General features: G+C 38.8%; 1 protein-coding gene across 5 annotated transcripts in view; it reads right to left on the reverse strand.

Annotated features, from left to right (window-relative positions):
* The window catches only part of FBXO34 (F-box protein 34), a 74840-nt gene that overhangs the window by 13474 nt on the left and 41450 nt on the right, over positions 1 to 19916 (reverse strand). For 3 of the 5 annotated variants that reach the window (XM_054567535.1, XM_054567534.1, XM_054567532.1), the window contains one exon: positions 11708 to 11789. The exons of the other annotated variants lie outside the window; for them this stretch is intronic. The gene's annotated coding sequence lies outside the window, so the exon portion shown is untranslated. The remainder of the gene's footprint in view (positions 1 to 11707; positions 11790 to 19916) is intronic. 5 annotated transcript variants of the gene reach the window in all.

Raw genomic sequence — 19916 nt, forward strand, 5'->3', positions numbered from 1 at the left:
TATTCCTCAATGTCGTAAATGAGGACTTGGAAATCTAACTGTGAAAGGAAGCAGGATTCGGGCTATGAGTTCAATTTGCATGCCTTAAGTGATAACTTATTTAAAATTAAACTAGTGTTTATCAAATATTTAACAGTCTGCTAAGTTTCAGGCATCGAGCTAGACCCTGGGGCTTCAGCATGAATAAAACTGATGGAATCCCTGCCCTCGTGGCAAACTTGAGAAACACACATTTATCCTTAGTCTTTCACTGATTTCCAAATCTAAGTTTCCAATATATTGATTCAAGTTAGCAATAGGAGAAGACACCATTAGAAGCTCTTAAATTTTATTTTTTGCAAAGAGAAACTTCAAAAACTGAATATAGAAGCATCCTTTGTTTCATTGTGCTTTGCTTTATTATACTTCTTACAAATTGAAGGCAAGCCCCCGCCTTCCACCAGCAAAAAGATTACAACTTGCTTTACTGCTGACACTTGCTTTATTGCGGTAGTGTGGAATCAAACCCACAATATCTGAGGTGTGTTTGTATTGTCAGAAATTAACAGTCTGGAAGAGGCGCGAGGACAGATGACAGTACCAGAGAATAACACTGGGCTGGGATGGCCGTACAGAACACACATGGGAGAAAACACAGGGACACTGTTCTTGTGTTGATTTATAACAGACTTATTTACAAATACTGGTTCTACCCAAAGAAAAATGATATAGAACAGAAGACAAAATATAACCACAGGCAAATGGAGAACTGTAAAATGATAAATGGATAAAAAAATAAGACCAATAATAGGAATTAATATTAATACGCTGTATCTAAATTTTGTAGGTCCTACCATCTCTTTCAGGTTCTAGACTATGTAAAGTTATACACAACATTTTATCAATTCCCCCAAAATGTACTGTGGCAAAGATAAACAGTTAAAGAAATTTTGCTATACTTTTTATTGTCACTCAGCTGCTACTTCATCATGAGTGTATTAGTTTGCTAGGGTGGCTTGAACAACAGAAAAGTTACTTCTCACAGTTCTGGAGAGTAGAAATCCAAGATCAAAATGTCATCGAGTTTGTTTTTTTCTGAGGCCTTTCTCCTTGGCTTGCCGGTGGCTGCCTTCTCACTGTACTCTCACTTGGTCTTTCCTCTGTTCATGCATGCCCCTCCTATCTATCTTTTGTGTTCAAATTTCCTTTTCTTCTATGGGCACCAGTTAGATTAGATTAGGGCCCACTCTCTGTCCAAACTCCATCACATTCCAAGGTACTGGGGGTTATGGCTTGGACCCATGAAGTGGGGGCGAGGCACACAATTCAGCCCATAACAATGAGGTAAATGCAAGAACTCAAAGGTTCAAGTCTGATGTTTTAAGATCACATGAAAGAAAAATAAAGCTTTTTGACTTGACCTCTATATAATCCAAGTTGGCTCAAGAGGACACTTCAAATGATTCAAGAGCTCGCTGCTCCAATAATAATAAACAGCTGGACAATATTCTAACTTTCTGTAAAATATGTCTGGAAGGGAAAAAATTGTTATTCCTATTCATTAAAATCTCATTTATACAGAAAAACAGTGGTTATTAACCCTTTTTTGCATCACCAAGCCTTTTGAAATTCCAATGAAAGCAAAAGAGGGTCTCCTGAGAAAAGGGCTCCTGTCTACAAAGTTTGGCATTGTCCGTTCAGGAGATTCCCCAGTCACCTCCCCAAAGCTCATCAGGGTCCATGGACTCAGGTTAAAGAGCACTGACATAAAGGACCATTTATTGTCTACATTAAAAACTAAGTGTCCAAAAAAAATGGAACAAAATACTTGAAATTGAGATTGTCTTGAAAAAATACGGGGAAAAAAAACTTTTAAAAAATTTTTTAAAAAGAAAAGAAAAATACAGGATATGTGCGAAGGACTGGAAGTAGCTATCAATCAACCAAATAATATCAGAATAAACTTTAATCCTACATATCAACAATAAAGGTAGGGAGACAGGAGAAAAGAAATACTATTTCAGAAAATCTACACTAGAAAACCTACTGCAATTCAGCATAAAATCTTAGAATAAAAACAGAAAATAACAATAGGTAGAAATCACTAGGAGGTTTCTTATTTACTGAAAAAAGATCCATTATTTTCTACATACCAAACTCAAAGCCAACAATGATAATGTTATGTTGTAAAATTTTAAAACCTGGCTTGTATTCTACTCTCTACTCAAAGGTAGTCCCTGACTTTCCTCAAAAAGCAGCTCTGGACTACAGCATGTGGAATTCCACTATTCCACCTAGGGAATTCTGTGGATAATTTTAGTAAGATGTAAGCTCTCAAGGACAGAGACCTTTGCTTGCTCTACCACTGTTCCCTAGAGCCTCACACAAAAAAATATTTGTTGAATTTGAAAAACAGTGTTACAAGCACCTCAACTGGGTCACCCTAACCTTGTGTTGAATTGAACAAAGTACAGGGTGGGGCAAAAGTAGGTTCACAGTTGTTCATGCGGAAAAAAACACAATAATTAATAAATAATAATACAAGAGTATATACTATTTCATGTACTGATAATTGTAAACCTACTCTTTCCCCACCCTGTGTCAGTAACAGGGTGAAGCCCCAAAAAACAAAAGTGCTATTCATTAAAGAGATTTATTATACCATTATTTGCTAAAGTGTTACCTAAAAAATAACTTGCTGAAGATCCATCTGGCAAACTGTTGAAAAACTTAAATTTTATTTCCTGATCTATCACTTTAATTTCCTTTCTATGTCCATTTATATGATCAAAAGTCCAAATTCATCTGGAAGGCAGACTCACAAAATCCCCCAAAGAAAAGTGAAAATCAAGTTTATTCTACTGCAGATGTATCTAAAGATTAAATTCGACCATACTTACTGGCTTTGACTAAAGAACACTGAGCTTGAACAAGATCTGAAGAAAGTAAAGAAGAAAGGCAGTAAGAATATGTGAGGGGAAAGAAGTGAACTTTCTGGTCACTTCAATATCTCCCCTATTAACCCCAACACAGACATTCTTACTGAGCTTTACTGAACTGGTCAAACACTAGGCTTTAGGACACTTCCTAGGCTCCAGCTTTAGCTGCTTGCTTTAAAATTAAATACCAATCAGGTGACTGGGCCCCCCCCCAAACAAATTAATTCTTTCCAGAAATAAAAGCATCTTGTCGTATTATAAATATTAATAGGGAACTATTTGGAAGGTCCTCAAAGATACCAAATGGGCACCAGACCCCTTTAGAAAGTACTCAAATGTAAAATGCAGAAGTTATGCAATGGGACTTAACTGTAAACCAGAAAACTGGGGCGGGGGGAATCAAATTATCTTCTAAGCCTCTTCCATATTTCACACATACACAGACACATACACACACGCGTGCGTGGCACAATTTTTTTTTTTTTTTTTTAGAGAGAGGGGAAAGGAAGGAGGAAGAGAAACACTGATATGAGAGAGAAACATTGATTGGTTGCCTCTCATACACGCCCTAACCACCAAACCCACAAGCCAGGCATGTGCCCTGACCAGGAATTGAACACAGGGACCTTTTGCTTTGCAGGATGACGCCCAACCAACCAAGCCACATCTGTCAGGTCAAACTGTACAATTTTGAAACCTAGGTCATCAATAAGTAACACAAAAGCTAACTGTATTTAGGAGACATACTTTAGACTTTATTACTACTGTCCAAATTGAGCCTAGAACTGATTTTTAGAAAATCAAAGTACATTAGCTCATTAAAAAATAATAATTTTGCCCTAGCTGGTATGACTCACTGGACTGAGGGCCGGCCTGCAAACCAAAGGGTCACTGGTTCAATTCCCCATGTAGGGCACATGCCTGGGTTGCAGGCCAGGTCCCCAGCAGGGGGCGTGTGAGATGCAACCACACACTGATGTTTCTCTTTTTCCCCCTTCCCCTCTCTGAAAATAAATAAAATCTCTAAAAAAATAATAATAAAAAATAGTAATTTACATAAGCAGGCAAGACTTTAAAACAGCACTTTATAATACACAAATAGGGATGCCGCATACTAATTAGTGTATATTTATCCCTAATTAGTATTTCTAGCTGGAAATAACCATCAATAAGCAGTCCAAGACAACCTGCTAACTAGATGAACTGTAAGGGTCCGAAGTCATTCTGCAGTAATCAACTACCCAACATAGTATACTGCACATCTTAACACCAAATGATGTACTGCACTTCAACCACTGCTACAAAGTCAAAGAGAAAGAATACTAATTCAAAATAACTTAAAGGCATTAAATGACTCAAATACAATTTTATTTCCTGATAGCTTTTGATTAAAATATAAATGGATGGAATGATAGAAACAGATATCACCATTTTCCAACTTTTAGTGAATTGACAGATCTAGGCATGAATCATCAGTAGCTGCTAACATCACAAAACTGAAGCACAACCAGACATTACACGCTCCTGGTGAGGGGAAAAAAGGCACTTAAAAAAAATTATTCCGTATCTGCTCAATCCTTAGAGTCAGCTACCAATTTACAGGGAAGACAAGAGAGAAATAAGTTAAACACCTAAGGGATCTAAAACGGCAAAATTCTAGATTGGGGGTAAACTCTCATAACAAAATAAGGCTAGCATCTTCAAGCAAATTCCAACAGAAACAGAGAGAGAGGAGCCTGAACATTAAAGGAGATTGCAGAAACGAGAACGTGGATCAATCAGATATAATGTAAAAATTGTTGTGTGTGTATGTATACACATATGTATGAATAAGTCCTCATCCCTTAGATATACATCCTAAAATATTTTTAGATTAAATTATATGATAACTGAGATTTCCTTCAAAACAGTATGAAAGAGAAGAAATGGCTGGGAGTATAGATCAAACAAGAATGGCCATGAAACTGGGTAATGGCTAAGCAGGGATTTATCACTCTATTTCTGTGTTTTTGTACATAACTAAATTTTCCCATAATTACTGGTTTAAAAAGAGAGAAATAAATGAATGGAAACATTTGGAAAACACTGGATCAATGAACCTAGAAATGTCCATTATGCACACACAGTACAGAGCTGCATACTGTCCAATCTGAGTGAAGATTACTGTGGAATTCAGTGGTTCCCTGGGCAGGGCAGCTCTGCAGGGCTCACTGTGAGGCCCTCACCGCCAAGCCACAGGCTGTCTGATGCTTCCACTCCTTCCTGGTTCAGACACAGGGCGCTAACCAACATAAGCTCTTGTCCTACTCCACACCCATTACTGAAAACTGGACAGGAAATAAATCACAAAGTAACAAGAAAGATAAATAGAAATGAAAGGGAGACCAACTCACAGGCAGTCAAATAAAAAAGAACAAAGCCAACAGTGGTCAAGACCAATCAATCCATTTTTTTAATTATACATATGGCTTTTAATCCTTTTAATTTTATGAATATATTTGTGAACAAAAATATATATTCAATGACATAATTTAATGAATATTTTAATTTAATGATCGGATATGCAAGTGGCAATTCATCTTAGAACAGAGTGCTTAGTCCTTTTTTTAAATATGCTTTTACAGAATTTTAAATGAAGCCATGCCTGTGTATACACACACATTTGCATAACGAATGATTAATAGTCAGAAGAGCCAAATGATTTGTCTAAAAGTCACCAAATCAGGTGTACAAAGGCTCCTAATTACAAGTACAGTATATTTATGACTGTATTTTCTAAACCCTCAAATCCCAGTAGTTCTCCATTCTTTAAATGGAAAAATAAGTCAAACCAAAGTCACTTCAAGCTCATTTTAGTAGAAATGTTTTTCTTTGTCCAGGAAATGGTTAAAGACAAGAAGATAACTGAACCTGTGTAGATCCAAGATGAACAAAAAGCCAAAAGGAAAGCATTACATACTATCAATCCCTGAAGGACAGGAGCTCCTGCCTGCCATTTTATAGATCTCCCCACAAGACTAAGCACAAAACACTTTACACGTTAAGAGGAGCTTAATGAAAAGTAAATGCCAGGAACTATTCTACAACAGCATCCTAGTCTCCTGTATCTTCCATCAACCTGGCCTCCAAATAAAGGGGAAAATGATAAGAAACTCCTTTGACTGAAAAACACCTGCCCTTCATTGTCACATAATCTCTGATGAATCTTACCTAATTTGCTGGGTGGGAAACCCTGCGGCCCTCTGGAAACACTGCCTAAGCTCGGTTCCCCAAATCCCACCATACCTACCACAAGGAAAAGTCTGTTCTACCACAGGATTTCCTCATTTCTCTTCAGAGCCTCAAAAATCAACATCTCAGTCATCAAAGGTTGTTAACCTACCAGAGAGATTTTCAAACTTCATCATCTCATGGCACACATAAACTAATCGGTAAATTCTGTGGCAACCAAAAAAAATACTTTTTGCCAATCTGACAATAAAATAGATATTTTGATTCATTCACACTGGGTGGCTATTGTTATATTGGCTGTTGTCATTTTTTTAATTTGACAGTCTAAGGGGAAAGAGGTCAGTGCTCCTGACCAAAGAGTCAGGCATTGCATGTTTTAAAAATTCTTGTGGCTCGCCATTTGAAAAATCACTGACCTAGCACAATAGTTCTCAAGCTTTTTTGGACCATGGACCCTCTCCAGAATCTGAGAAAAGGTCCGAGATTCCTCTGCCCTGGAAAAATGCCAGAGTACACACACAAAAAATTCTGCACAGACTCTGGGGGAAATCTCAGAGCTGTTGATTAAGAGCTGCCTTAGTTCCTCCTATGTTTCTCTTCACCTTCACAGTGGCCATGTGACCCTTTTTCCCTACCTGCTGACATCTTTACCATTTTTACTCACTCGAACTACTGAGGCTGCTTTCCCAACTGGGCCCTTCCCTGCGCAGGTCTCATCCACTGCCCCATCCCCGCCCATCAATATTACAAAATGGACATTACATGCCCCCTTTGAAGTCCCAGAACTATGTCTCTCTTCGAACACTTAACATGGCCTATCTTGCCTTCATCTCCCCTACTACACTGTCAACTCATCAAAGGTATGAGTAATCTTATTTCTTTCTGATCTCTCCCAGAGCATGCTGCACAGTACCTTGTACATGGCAATGTTCATTAGAGTGAAATCAATGTCAAACCTAAGGTCTTAAAAGAAACCAGCCAATCAGCAAGAATTTCTTAAGTGGAGCACTCTGAGTGTCTAACTAAACAATACCTGGGTAGCCCAGAAGGTGAAGCAATTAAGCAACTCCACCCACCCATCTCTCCCTTGTCTAGCACCCTGGTTTCTCCGAGATGGGAGGTGGAGGAGGTAAAAGCACAGAGGACACTCTACAGGCCATGGTCACCTTTAATCTTGTTTACTTCTCTGAGAAGCAATAAGTAGTATGGCTTGAGTAATTGCATTTTTATAACACTCTAGTTAGTTAAATCATTCCTAGACAGTATCATATTTTAAAGAAAATCCTACTCACCAGCCATGTGCAAACAAACATTTTCATTAACAAAGTTTTTTCACTTAAAACTGTCAGTTTAACTGGAGTACAAACAATGTTCATCTGCATAGTAACCTCCAGGACAGAACAGTCTTATATGCAGCCATTTGGTTATGAGTTATGCAAGCCCCAGACCATATCCCTTAAATACTAAAACACACAGACACTAAGTCCAAGGCAGAAACACTACAAAGTCTCCCCACAATTCTTTACTATATTAAACACAGCTGTCTAGGGTCATGTTTACAAAGATTTAAAAAAAAAAAGGCACTACCAAAATTTCTGATAAACAGACTCTGACACACCCAAACTAGAAGGGAGGAGCATACCCAGAAGTTTAAAAATACTTCCATCTTTAAAGGCTGTGAAAACAAGCTATGTCCTATTAACAAAGTCTCGGTTATGCCTGTAAATTTTTTACATATATAAAATTTTATTTTGATGCCACAGTACTTCATTAATTAACAGAAAATTCTAACTTCCCTGGTTCTAAATTAATTATAAAGTATATAGAGTTCACACCCAGAACCCTTAGTTACTTCAATTATTAACAAACTAAACCACAAAGGAAAGCCCAATATCCAAGATCAGATTTTAGTGACAGGTTTATAGATGGCAAAACTATACATACCAAGCAACAAAACCAAATACTTTAAGAGTTAGAAGTGATATAAAACTCTCTCACCTAACATTTCTAAGTCTGTTCCTCTCTTTCCTACTGTCCGTCTTATAGAAAAAGACTATTAGTACAAATAACGTAACAGTAATCATAATGTACAAACTGCTGGAATTTGTGGGTCATGGGTCCTGCTCTTCCTTTCCATCCTCAAGGCAGGACCTACTCCCTAGGCAAGGTGGCCTTGTAGCTAACAAACCATAGCTCAGTGGAAAAGGAAAACCACCACACACATCTTTCCTAAGCATAACAGCACCTGAGCTGTAAAGGAATGTTTTGTATCTACAAAGTACTTTCACAAACATCTCATTTGGTTCTCTTTCTGCTCCCAAGCTCATTTGCATCTTGGGCTTTTGTACCAGCTGCTCCTCCTCTCTCCCCAGTCTCTGCACGCCTATCCCCTGTGGTCCTCATGTCACCACAAACCTCCTATCACTCAATATTTTTGTACCTCACAGTCTGCAACCATTGTGTTGGAAAAGAGCTAAAAGCTCAGAAACTGACATTTGCTAAAGATCACAGTAGTGATGTAGCCACTGCTTCAAACCCTGACATTTTCTGACACATCAAAAAAGAGGGGAGGAGGAGGGATGTAACAGGGAAAAGAAAGGGAAGGATCGTCAAGGAACATGTCTAGAGAACCCTGGACAAAGCCAAAGCGGGGTAGGATTGAGAGTGGGAGGTGGGGGAAAGTGGTGGCAGGAAAATGGAGACAACTATACTTGGACGATTTAAAAAATTTCAAAACACAACAAATTATAAGTTATAAAAGATTTAAATAAATAGATATACCAAGTTTTCCCTGTGAAAACACTTTGCAACATATCCTCCTGCAGGAACCAACTTGCACTTATGCAGACCCCCTCAAAAACATAAACGATAGGCTGAGGCAACTCAGGGAAAGGAGGAACACCCAGAAATCGGGTTTTAAATCGGCAGGCTACTCTTGAGATCACCTCACTGTTAGCATAAGTGTACAGTACTTCCTAAGTTTTCAATACTAAAACTGAATTTGGATGGATAGGGAGAACTGATGTCTTGGCTATCTAATGCCATTCAGCTCTAAATTTCCTTCACGGTCACAGGAAACACACAAATCAAAACTATAGGTAAACGCCTATCACACACTCTCATTTGGAAAGATGGGGAAAGGGAGGAAAAAAACATCAGTAGAGGAACAAAAAACAGGCAAGTCAAACAGGAAAAAAGTTATCTTTGATTGAACTTAACATGAAAACAAAAGCGAACCATAGGTTTGAAAAAAAAAAAAAAGAAAGAAAGAAACAGCACTGAAATTAACATTTTTCCTAGCATGGAAATAGGAATACAGGAAATAGAAATCTCCTTACGTATTAGGAAAATTTTATCAGAAAAAAGTGAGATTACTGTGAAATTTTCTTCTTGGTCGTAAGAAAGGATTTACAGTATCCCAAAATGTCTTTTAAAAAAATGTTTGGTTTCCTGCAAAGGACCTCCTTATGGTTGGAATTATGTATCTTGAGAATTAAAGAAATCATGAGATGACCATCTAGTCACAACTTTCACAAACTAATACAGACCCGGAAACCCACTTTTATCACTGCATTCCAAGTTAAGGAGGCTACCGAAGCTAGTTCATACTATAAATTAGTGTGCCTATTAAAATCATAAAGGAGATCAAAATTCCCATTTCAGAAATTAGAATACCTAAATCTTCCATTCATGTTATCCTGCCTCTTGATGTTAAAATTATTAAACCAGAAAGTCTGGGTTATATAAGGAAAAAAGCAAAGAAAAAATAGTCATCTCAGGAAGATTTCAACCAAGCTTACAATGAATCTTGAAATACATCTTTTGACCCAAAACATTATATATACCCCACCTCCCAAGAACCAAAGTACTCACTCAATACAATGAAGACTCAGCTTCTCCCACCCATCCCCTCTCTTTTAAAGGCAGAACAAACATGGCTTGAAATTTTTGTTTTTAAAAGCTCCTCCTAAAGGCCTAATCTTCATTTTATCACATACTTTCTTCAGCTGATATAACTAAATGAAATTTAACTTCCTAGGTGTTCTTACTCTGAGCTTGAACTAATTCCCTTGACTGTTCTAAAATCTCTCTAGCTCTCATTTACTAGACACTGTTCTTTCTGAAGATGTCTGACCTCATCCATTATTCCACACATCTCCCTAGTTTTCTAAGAGTCATTCTATCTCAAAGCAGGGTAGGATATGCACTTCAAAGAAAGCAGCCTCCTCACCCATTCATTCTTGCAACAAATGTTAATCCATGGAATTACTTTTAAATATCGTTAAGTTTTAAGAACAGAATACTATATTAGAGAAAGAATTCAAAAACATGCATGACTTTTAGAAATAAGCTGCTTTTTAAAAAAGATGTTTTGCACAAACCTCCATCAGCCCTTTCCTGGGCCTAAAGGCAGCAATTCTCCAGTTCTCAGGGCAGATTCCCTACCCCACTCTCCAGGAACTTCTAATTAAGTAAAATCAATTCTGCTATATGGGATTGATTGATAGACTGGGGAATAATCTGAGTAAAATGTGAATTTTGTGTTTGCTTACATGATTTCTTCTGTGAGAAACACTAGGTCATATACAAATCTGCACCCAGCTGATCCCGGATGCATAGGAACATACAAAACACATGCAAACAAAACAGTTTAAACATACATGACAAGCATACACACCATCCATGCTGTTTTCCTGGAAACTTTTAAATATCCTGCAGCAACCCCTCTGAGTTCCCTAGATGCCCCAGGGCCCCTCAGATAGTTTGGGAGATGGCACCCTAAGCCCCCCACCCGCCAGTCTAATGGCTCTAAATTCGACCTACATGCTGTGCCAAGCAGCCAGTCCAAAACCGCTCTTCAGGACTCCAGGTTTGTGTATTGTGAAACTGAATCAAAGAAACCTTATTTAAAATGGAATGGGAAGTTCTGAAGGGGAGCTCTCATACACTACCATTCACTACACCTTGCAGACTCCAATAGGAAGAAGGGAAATTTTCTCCTTGCCTGGCAACAGACCCAGCCAATGAGAAACTGCCATGGCTCAGCCAACGGGAAGCCAACACATTTGAACTCCTGCTTTCCTCCAACAAACATCTTTTTATAGCAGCTTCTCCCAACTCTCCCCTTTTTTCTCTATAAAGTAGCGTTCCTCTCCTTTGTTCTCTACAGGCTTGTATATGGTCTGCCATAGTTTGAGTGTCCCAAATCTCAATTTCTCTGCCATTCTCCAATAAGCTCAATTTTGCAGGTAAAATAACTAGCTATTTTATTTTATCTTTAAGGTTGACAATACTGACTATTCAAAATATGCGTGAATTCAAAATATGTAGGTCTAATGAGCACTTCAAACTCAACAGGTCCAACATCAAACTCCTGATTCCCTCTACACATCTCACGGCCACCCTCCCAAAATCTTCCCCATTTTAGTAAACAGCAACCCTATTTTTCCAACTGCTAAGACCAAAAAACCTTTAGTCATCAAAATATATTCAGAATCCGGCCACCATTCCCCACTATCACTGCTAGCCTCCTGTTCTAAGCCACCATTGTTTCTTACCTGCATTAGGCTCCTACCAGCCTCTCAACGCTACTCTTGCTCCCCATACGGCCTACTCTGAAATTCAGCAGCCAGAATGGTCCTGTAAGAAAAAAGGGAAGTTCTATCACATCATTCCGTGTCTCACCCTCCACTTGTTTGCCCTAAGATGGCCCCCCACTATTTCTCATTTCCTACATGTCTTCTCCCCTTTGTTTCCTCTGCACCAATCAGACTTGTTTCTTTCTCTTCCTCAGACACACAGAGCACAATCCTACCTCAAAGCCTTTACACTTGCTTCTGTTTCCTTTGCTTCTTGCCCCTGACATTCACCTGTGTCATTCTGAATTTCTTCTACATTTCTGCACAAACATGATCTTTTTAGAGAAGGACTCCTTGGTCAGCTAAAGGAGACCTGTTTCCCCGCTTTCCCTCTTCCCTTTGTCCTTTCTTTACATTCTCCGCAGCACTTCCTCCCTCCCTCCCCTCCTAACGTGTCCATGATGGTGTACAGCTCTAGAAGACTTAGTTTTGTGCATGGCTGTCTCTACTGGGCCCCAAACAGTATATTTTAGACACAATATCTGTTGAATAAAAATTATGCCAATTGTTTTACAAGGTCTTTGATTTCTAATTAATATCAAAATGGCCCCAGAATTTGTGTTATTGGGAGTTTTTCTATACTGTACCTCAAACACTCTTGTTTTCCTGATAATAAACTTAGCTTTTTTGGGTCAGCATTATCCATAAAGAAAAGTATTTGGTTAGTCCAAAATTCATTATACTTTGATTTTCCTAAGCTCTTTAATTGTATTACTAAATTAAAAATTAGAGATATTTTATTGGGTACCTTAAAATTTAGTTTTATTTTTGACATCCTCCAAAAATCAGGGAAAATATTTCAGGCAAAAAATCTCAAATCCTGGTCTATTTTTCTCCTTACCAACTCTCTCCCCAGATCTTAGTTTTAAACACAACTGTTAAGGGAAATCTCTAAGATTTAGGTCCCAAACAATCTTTTCTCAAAGCAAGATCTAAGACAAAGCACTTCAAAATGTAACCATAATGTGTTTAAACCAAAGATTACTTGTGGCCCCTGTTTATATAATCTGGCCCAAATGTAAAATCACTTTTTTACCTTTGCCTCACTAAATTCTCTGCTCCCTTAGACCAGTTGTCTTCGATGTGGATTTGGGGGAAAGGGCCCCCAAACTGTTAAGGACCTTCATAGGAAGCTATGTGATTATCCTCAGGCATAAAATAAAGAACACCTGGATTTATTTTGGAGTCTTTGTAATGTAATGGAACCTCAACTCAGAGGATTTTATTTCCCCTGCAAACTACCTCAGCTATCTTGTATATGCTGAGGATGCTGAGATACACCTTGTACACATCTGCTACATAATCTACGATAGGGTATTTGGATTGTCTTAGGTCCTTTAGAAAAGCAAGGGACCAGCATTATGTCCCACGTCAAGTATGAGTTGGCTCCTTGTTACTATGGTGATGAAGACCCTAATAAACAGATAATTCGCTACTTCACTGAAGGTGTTTTTTTTTTTAAATCAGGAATGAGATGGGAGAAGCAGAACCAATTACAGAGTGTATTTATAAACATGTAAAAGGAGTGTGTTTCTTGAATATGAATAGCGAGAATTTAAATTGCTTAGCTTACAGGAAAAAAATGAAGGGAATAAGAGGACTGAAGTAAGGAGATATGCGGAGCTATATTCTAACATGTACAGCTCTCCACCATCACTGGGCTCGGCACTACGGATGTTCCAAAACACAGGTTCTCAGATTGGTTTTCAGATTCTGTGTATGTGTGACCAATAGTCTGGATGGGAAGAAAAATCCACTGACGTAATCAGGAAAAAACCAAGGTAAACAGTAGTGTAAGCTCCTGAAATAGTAACAATTTAAGAAGAAAGATGTGTATCTTAAATTCTTAAAAAGGTTAATTCTTAAAAAGGAAATTATATTTAGCATGTACTCTTGATTTTTAAAAAGATTCTTAGCAAATTAGAGGTAGAAACTAGCACTTTACCCTAATAAAAGAAATCTACCAAAAACACATAGAAAGTAGCATACACAATAGCAAAATATTAAAAACATTCCCACACTAGAGCCAAGAATAAAACAAAGATACCAGTCATCACACTACTAAAAGGTTAAAATAGTCAAAGAGAAAAACTAAAAATCAGTCATAATTTGCAAACTACATGTTATCTGAGGTTTTCAAGTTAAACGATCAATTTGAAAATTATTTGGTCTAACAGAAAAATTAAAGATATCAAAATTAAAGATAAAACAAAAAACATTGAACAGAATTAACACATGACTCAGCAGTTCTTCTCTTAGGTATACACCCAGAAGAACTGAAAACAGGTACTCAAATATTTGTGCATAAGAAGTTATAGCAGTACTATATATATAAATAGCCAAAAGGTGAAAACAATCCAGATGATCATCAGTGGATGAATGGATAAATTGTGGTATGTACATACAATGGGTTATTTAGCCATAAAAAGAAATGAAGTACTGATATGCAATACAACATGGGTGACCCTTGAAAAACATCATGCTAAGTTAAAAAAAAAAAATCTAGACACAAGAGGTCACATATTGTTATGACTCCAACTGCAGGTAAATGTCCAGAATAGGCAAACCTAGAGACAGAAAGCAGATTAGAGGCTGCCTACGGCCAGTGTTGAGGGGGGGGAGGTCTGGGGGAAGACAGACATGGGACAGGGACTGGGACTGGGACCAGGACAGCACAGGACAGGAGGAGCAGAGATGGAGAGTGACTGCTAGTAGGTACAGAGTTTCTTTTGAGGGTAACAAAAATGTCCTAGAATTACAGGTTATGGTTGCACAACTTTGTGACCATATTAAATACTGTGAAAAGGTGAATATTATGGTATGTGATTTACATCAAAATTAAAAAGTAAATGGGAGAGGCTAGTCAACACAGCATATGCCCAGCAAACTAAATATTTGGGAAGGAGCGTAAGGAGCATTATTTTTTTACATCTATTTTCAGATGTTCGAAAATTTTGACCACAGTATATATGTTAACTTTATAAAATCAAAGACAATTTTAGAAGGAAAAATGTCTGAGAGGCAAAACTTTAAGTAGCTGAGGGCCACTGAAGGATATTTAAAAGAGAAGTAGCATGGCTGGGTCAGTATTTTTTATAGATCCAGAGCCCCTTTACACTGAATGGACGGATATGAGAGGTACCGGTTTACAAACTAGTACTGGTTAATTTCTCCACTCAACAAGTGCTGAATGCCTAATGGGGCCTGGCACTGAGCTAAGTAAGGATTGGGACCTGTTAGAAATGTTCTAAGTTGTATCAGCAAAAGGTCACCTATACCTGCTTTGGGCAATGGAGCATGGGATATAAGGAAACTCATGGGTTTTTTTTTTACGGCAAGCAGGACAGCCACGGAATCTAGATGTCCCAAGACAGTCCTAATATTGTAGGGTTTTTTTTTTTTAAATGTAAGGTGATTTGTTAAATAAGTGATGAGACAATTTAATAGTTGTACTCTTGATATATTTTTTATATTAATTTTATAGGAAGTTCAAAACCCAAAAAAAAATCTTTTCAGACTCTCTACAGAATGCTGCTCCTGAGCATAGAGCCATACAGAAAAACCTGGCCTAACCCCTCCACCCCCACCCCATCCACCCACCCACATACATCCTGAGAAAGAGAAGTATTTCTTCCCAGGCAAGCAATCACCAGGAATTACAAAGAATTAAAAAGTTAAAAATAAATAAATAAATAAATAAATAAATAAATAAATAAATAAAATAAAAACAGCCATTAACACATACAAAGAATCTGACCTGGATTTCAGTCTCTGAAGTTGGGGGTGAGAAGGGCACCCTTATTTGTAACACAAAAGACGGTGAGGGAAGGAGCTGCTGTAAAGACTAGCTACAAGAGGTAGTTGCCAGAAGCCCTTTTTCCAGAAATGCTTAATTTTAGCAATTAAATATTCTTATACATCTTCACAACTTTGAACAAGAAGGTTTAACTGGTCATCTAATCTCTATCACATGTACAGTGTCCAATAGAAATTGATCAGATCTCCATTCTTTTTAGCCACAGTTGTCATTGTCTTGAACCACAAAAATCTTTTTAAAAAAATATACATAAACATATACATTCCTCAGGCAGAGGGACTTGACAGTTCCTTAAGTGTCGAAGAACCTATCTCCCCCTCTGAGAGATGACAGGCAATTTCTTCTACTTAAGTTGCCACCCTGGTATATCCTATGACTTTTCTACTCTGGCCTTAATCAAAAGGTAACCATCAATTCTCAAAGGAGAACTTAATGGACTATGAGGTGGCCTGTTGTAAAATTAAGGGTAATTAGCATCACTCATTAGGCTACCTCATAGGGTAATTTAGGTCCAATCACATCAAAGCTCCAATCACATCAAAGCTAATGGTGGAGGTACACACTGATTTTGAGCAGAAGAGGTTAAAAGTGAAGACAAAGTCACAAGATTAGAAGATTCTTTAGCTGAGGAGGCCTGCTTCAAAGAGGATAAGATGAACAGGTCACCAGATCCAGCCACTGGTGGGCAACTGGAATTGCTATACAATCTGGGACAAGTAGATACTATTGTTCCAACTGTCCTCAAGACCAAACTATGTGACCTAAAATTGTTTCATGTATGTCTTTCTGTCCCCCACAGATCCATATGAAAAGCTACCATGGATCATCTGGTCCAATACCTGCTTATAGCGTGTTACTTCTCCCTTTATAGAGATGAAAAATATTCTAGAATCAGAATTATTCCCTGACTGTATTGTTATGTGACTTGCAAACCAACATGGGATTGGCTAAGTCTATTTAGAACGCCCTTAGGTTGTTGACAATATTTACCTTTTTTCCCCGTAAGAGTTATATCCTAGACTTGAGTAAGGATGATGGACTTAAACACCAAGGAACTTCTTTTTAAAGATAAAAACCCACAGTGATGAAGAGAAATATGCATTACAGCTACAAATTTTTGAAAGCTGGAAAATAAATGAACAAGAGGTAAAGGACTCAAAGATCCAAGAAAACTGAATCCTAATGTATCAGGGAGCACTCCCCCAAAAGATTCAGCAGGGACAAAATGGGAAGGATTAACAAAAGATCTTTCTGAAACGCAATTCCCAGATCTCCTCTCCTCTCTCACCCAGGCAGACAAATGCCCTTTCCTCACCCTTGCAAAAGGCTGAAGGTAATTTAAGAAGGGTTAAAACAGCGGGTTATCTAGACTAGAAACCACCAGGTAAGGTGAAAGCAGTTTAATGTGGTTCTAGATCCCAGGCCACGGTACAATGGTAAATAAATGTTTTACTTAAGGGTGAGGGTTGGGGGAAGGACAGACAAGGCAGTTATGTGTAACATTTGCTGATTCCTGTAGTATAAATGCTGGTTCCTTGGCTGCTTTCAAACTACCAAATGATGTCCCTGGATACGGAGCTGAGAAAAAAATGCACAGAAGCCAATTATTATATATATTACCACCATATACATAAATGCAAATAATCTCAAGATAACTAAAAAATTGGTTATTAGTATTTACCACATCTTGATTTTTAATATAACATTTAAGTATAGGTTTGTATAACTTTAAAAATTGTTGTATTTAGCAACAGGCTCACAAAGTTCTTGAAAATTTAACAATCGGTTCGGATGTGCCAGTACAAGCCACCTGACCCCATCCCTGTCTGTCAAGAGGCTTCACTTCCGAGCAGAGGAGATTAGAAGAGATTTCTCTGGGGAATCTGACCAATGATTAAGAGGAAAAAGTTAAAATACTGAGAAATTCCCCAACTAAATTTGTGCAGCCAGGTCATCTTACACTTGATAAGTGTAGCTCACACTTGATAAGCCCTACTGGCATATTCAGAGATTCCAATCAGCTCTTCAGGATCTCATTCTTTTCTTTTTAATTATATTTTATTGATTATGGTGCCACAGGTGTCCCAATTATCGCCCCTTTGCCCCCTCCACCCAGCCCCCCACTCCCCAGGCCGTCCCCACACCACTGTTCACGTCTATGGGTCATGTGTTTAAGTTCTTTGGCTGCTCCTCTCCTCTCCTATATTTTACACCCCCATGGCCATTCTGTAACTACCCATCTGTGCTTCTTCATCCTGTCACCTCTTCACCCGTTCCCCCCTGCACCCCTCTCTCATCTGGCAGCCATCAAAATGCTCTCCAGATCCATGATTCTGTCTCTGTTCTTGTTTGTTTAGTTTGTTTTTTATATTCAATTGTTGACAGATAGGTATTTTTGGCCATTTTACTGTTCACAGTTTTGACTTTCTTCTTTTTCTTAAATAAGTCCCTTTAACATTTCATATAATAATGATTTGGTGACCATGAACTCCTTTAGTCTTTTTTGTGTCCGGGAAGCTCATTTATCTGCCCTTCCATTCTAAATGACAGCTTTGCCAGGTAAAGCAGTCTTGGCTATAGGTTCCCACTTCTCATGACTTTGAATATTTCTTGCCAAACCCTTCTAGTCTTGGGAGTTCAAAGTTTCTTCAGAGAAATCAGCTGTCCGTCTTATGGGAACTCCTTTGTAGGTAACTCTCTGCTTTTCTCTTGCTCCTTTTGAGATTCTCTCCTTATGTTTATTTAACCTTTGGCATTTTAATTATGATGTGTCTTGGAGTGGTCCTCTTTGCATCCATCTTGTTTGGGACTCTCTGCTTCTTGGACTTCCATGTCTATTTCCTTCACCAAATTAGGGAAGTTTTCTGTCATTATTTTTTCAAAAAGATTTCCAATTTCTCGTTCTTTTTCTTCTCCTTCTAGCAACCTATGATAAGAATGTTAGATCTCTTGAAGTTGTCCCAGAGGCTGCTTACACTAACCTTGTTTTTCTGGATTTTTTCCTTTTTGTTTTTCTGATTGGTTGTTTTTTCTTCCTTATGTTCCAAATCATTGATCTGACTCTCAGTTTCATTTACTCTATGTTGCTTCCCTGTAAATTGTTTTTTATTTCAATTAGTGTACCCTTTGTGTCTGACTGGATCTTTTTTATGCTGCTGAGGTTCTCACTAACTTCCTTGAGCATCCTTATAAACAGTGTTTTGAACTCTACATCTGACAGATTGCTTATTTCCACCTCACTTAGCTCTTTTCCTAGAGTTTTGGTCTGTTTTTTCACCTGGGCCACGTGTCTTTGTCTCCTCATTTTGGCAGCCTCCCTTGTGTTTGTTTCTATTAGGTAGAGCTGCTATGACCCCCTGTCTTGGTAGTGTTTCCTTACGTAGTAGGTACACTATAGGGTCCAGTGGCACTGCTTCCCCTATCATCCAGGCTGGATACTTGAGGTATGTCCTATGTGTGGATGGAGTACATCTTCCTCTTATAGTTGAACCTTGACTAATGTTAGCAGGTCAATGGGAGGAATTTACTCAGGCCAGTCAGCTGCAAGGAGTGGCTGTGACCACTGACCACCAACCTCCGCCCTATATGGAGCATAAGCTGTGCAGGGGCGGGGTGGTGATGCTCTGACGCAGTCCATAGCTGTCCACTGGGAGTGCAGGCTCTAGGGTTTCCTAGGTGGTGCAGCCTAAGGTCACTCCCCACCTGCGTTCTGCCCTGGGCCAACTCTGCATGAGCTATAAAGCAATCGGAGATGGCTGCTACTTGTGCTGGGCTTGGAGATTCCCTGGTGAAGCCAAGCTGTGAATCTAGGCTGGCTGCTGCTAATGCTGGGCCTGGGGCCACTTAGATGTTGCTTGTTTGATAGGATTAAGGAATTTGTGAAATATGAGCGCAGACAAGCCATTCCTGTGGCAAAGTCAGTCAGTTTGGTTGGGCCAGTAAGTTGGGTGGACGGAGAGTCATGGGCTCTCCAGGGCTGGGCAAACAGTGTTAGCCAGGTTGGGGGTATCTCAGACATGGCACCCAGCTGCTGATTCTTTGGCTCCGTGAGGGGAGAGCTCAGAGAAGTGACAATGGCCTTTACTCACCTTTCTATCTGGGAGAAAGCTGTCCCCCCAGCTCCTGCCTGAATGCCAGGCACTTCAGTGCCTCCCCGCATGCTGCTGGTGCCTTTCAAACTGCTACCCCAATGCTGAATCTCAGAGGTAATGTGTCTGTGTAAGTCTGTGTGAGTGCGTATATTCTTTAAGGGGAACTGCTTAGGACCCCAGAAGTTTCTTCCACCGACTCAATCACTGCTTGTTTCTGCAG

The sequence above is a fragment of the Pteronotus mesoamericanus genome, unplaced genomic scaffold, assembly GCF_021234165.1.
Source record: "Pteronotus mesoamericanus isolate MK-2021 breed Mesoamerican mustached bat unplaced genomic scaffold, CSHL_Meso_final contig_182, whole genome shotgun sequence".
NCBI lineage: Eukaryota > Metazoa > Chordata > Mammalia > Chiroptera > Mormoopidae > Pteronotus > Pteronotus mesoamericanus.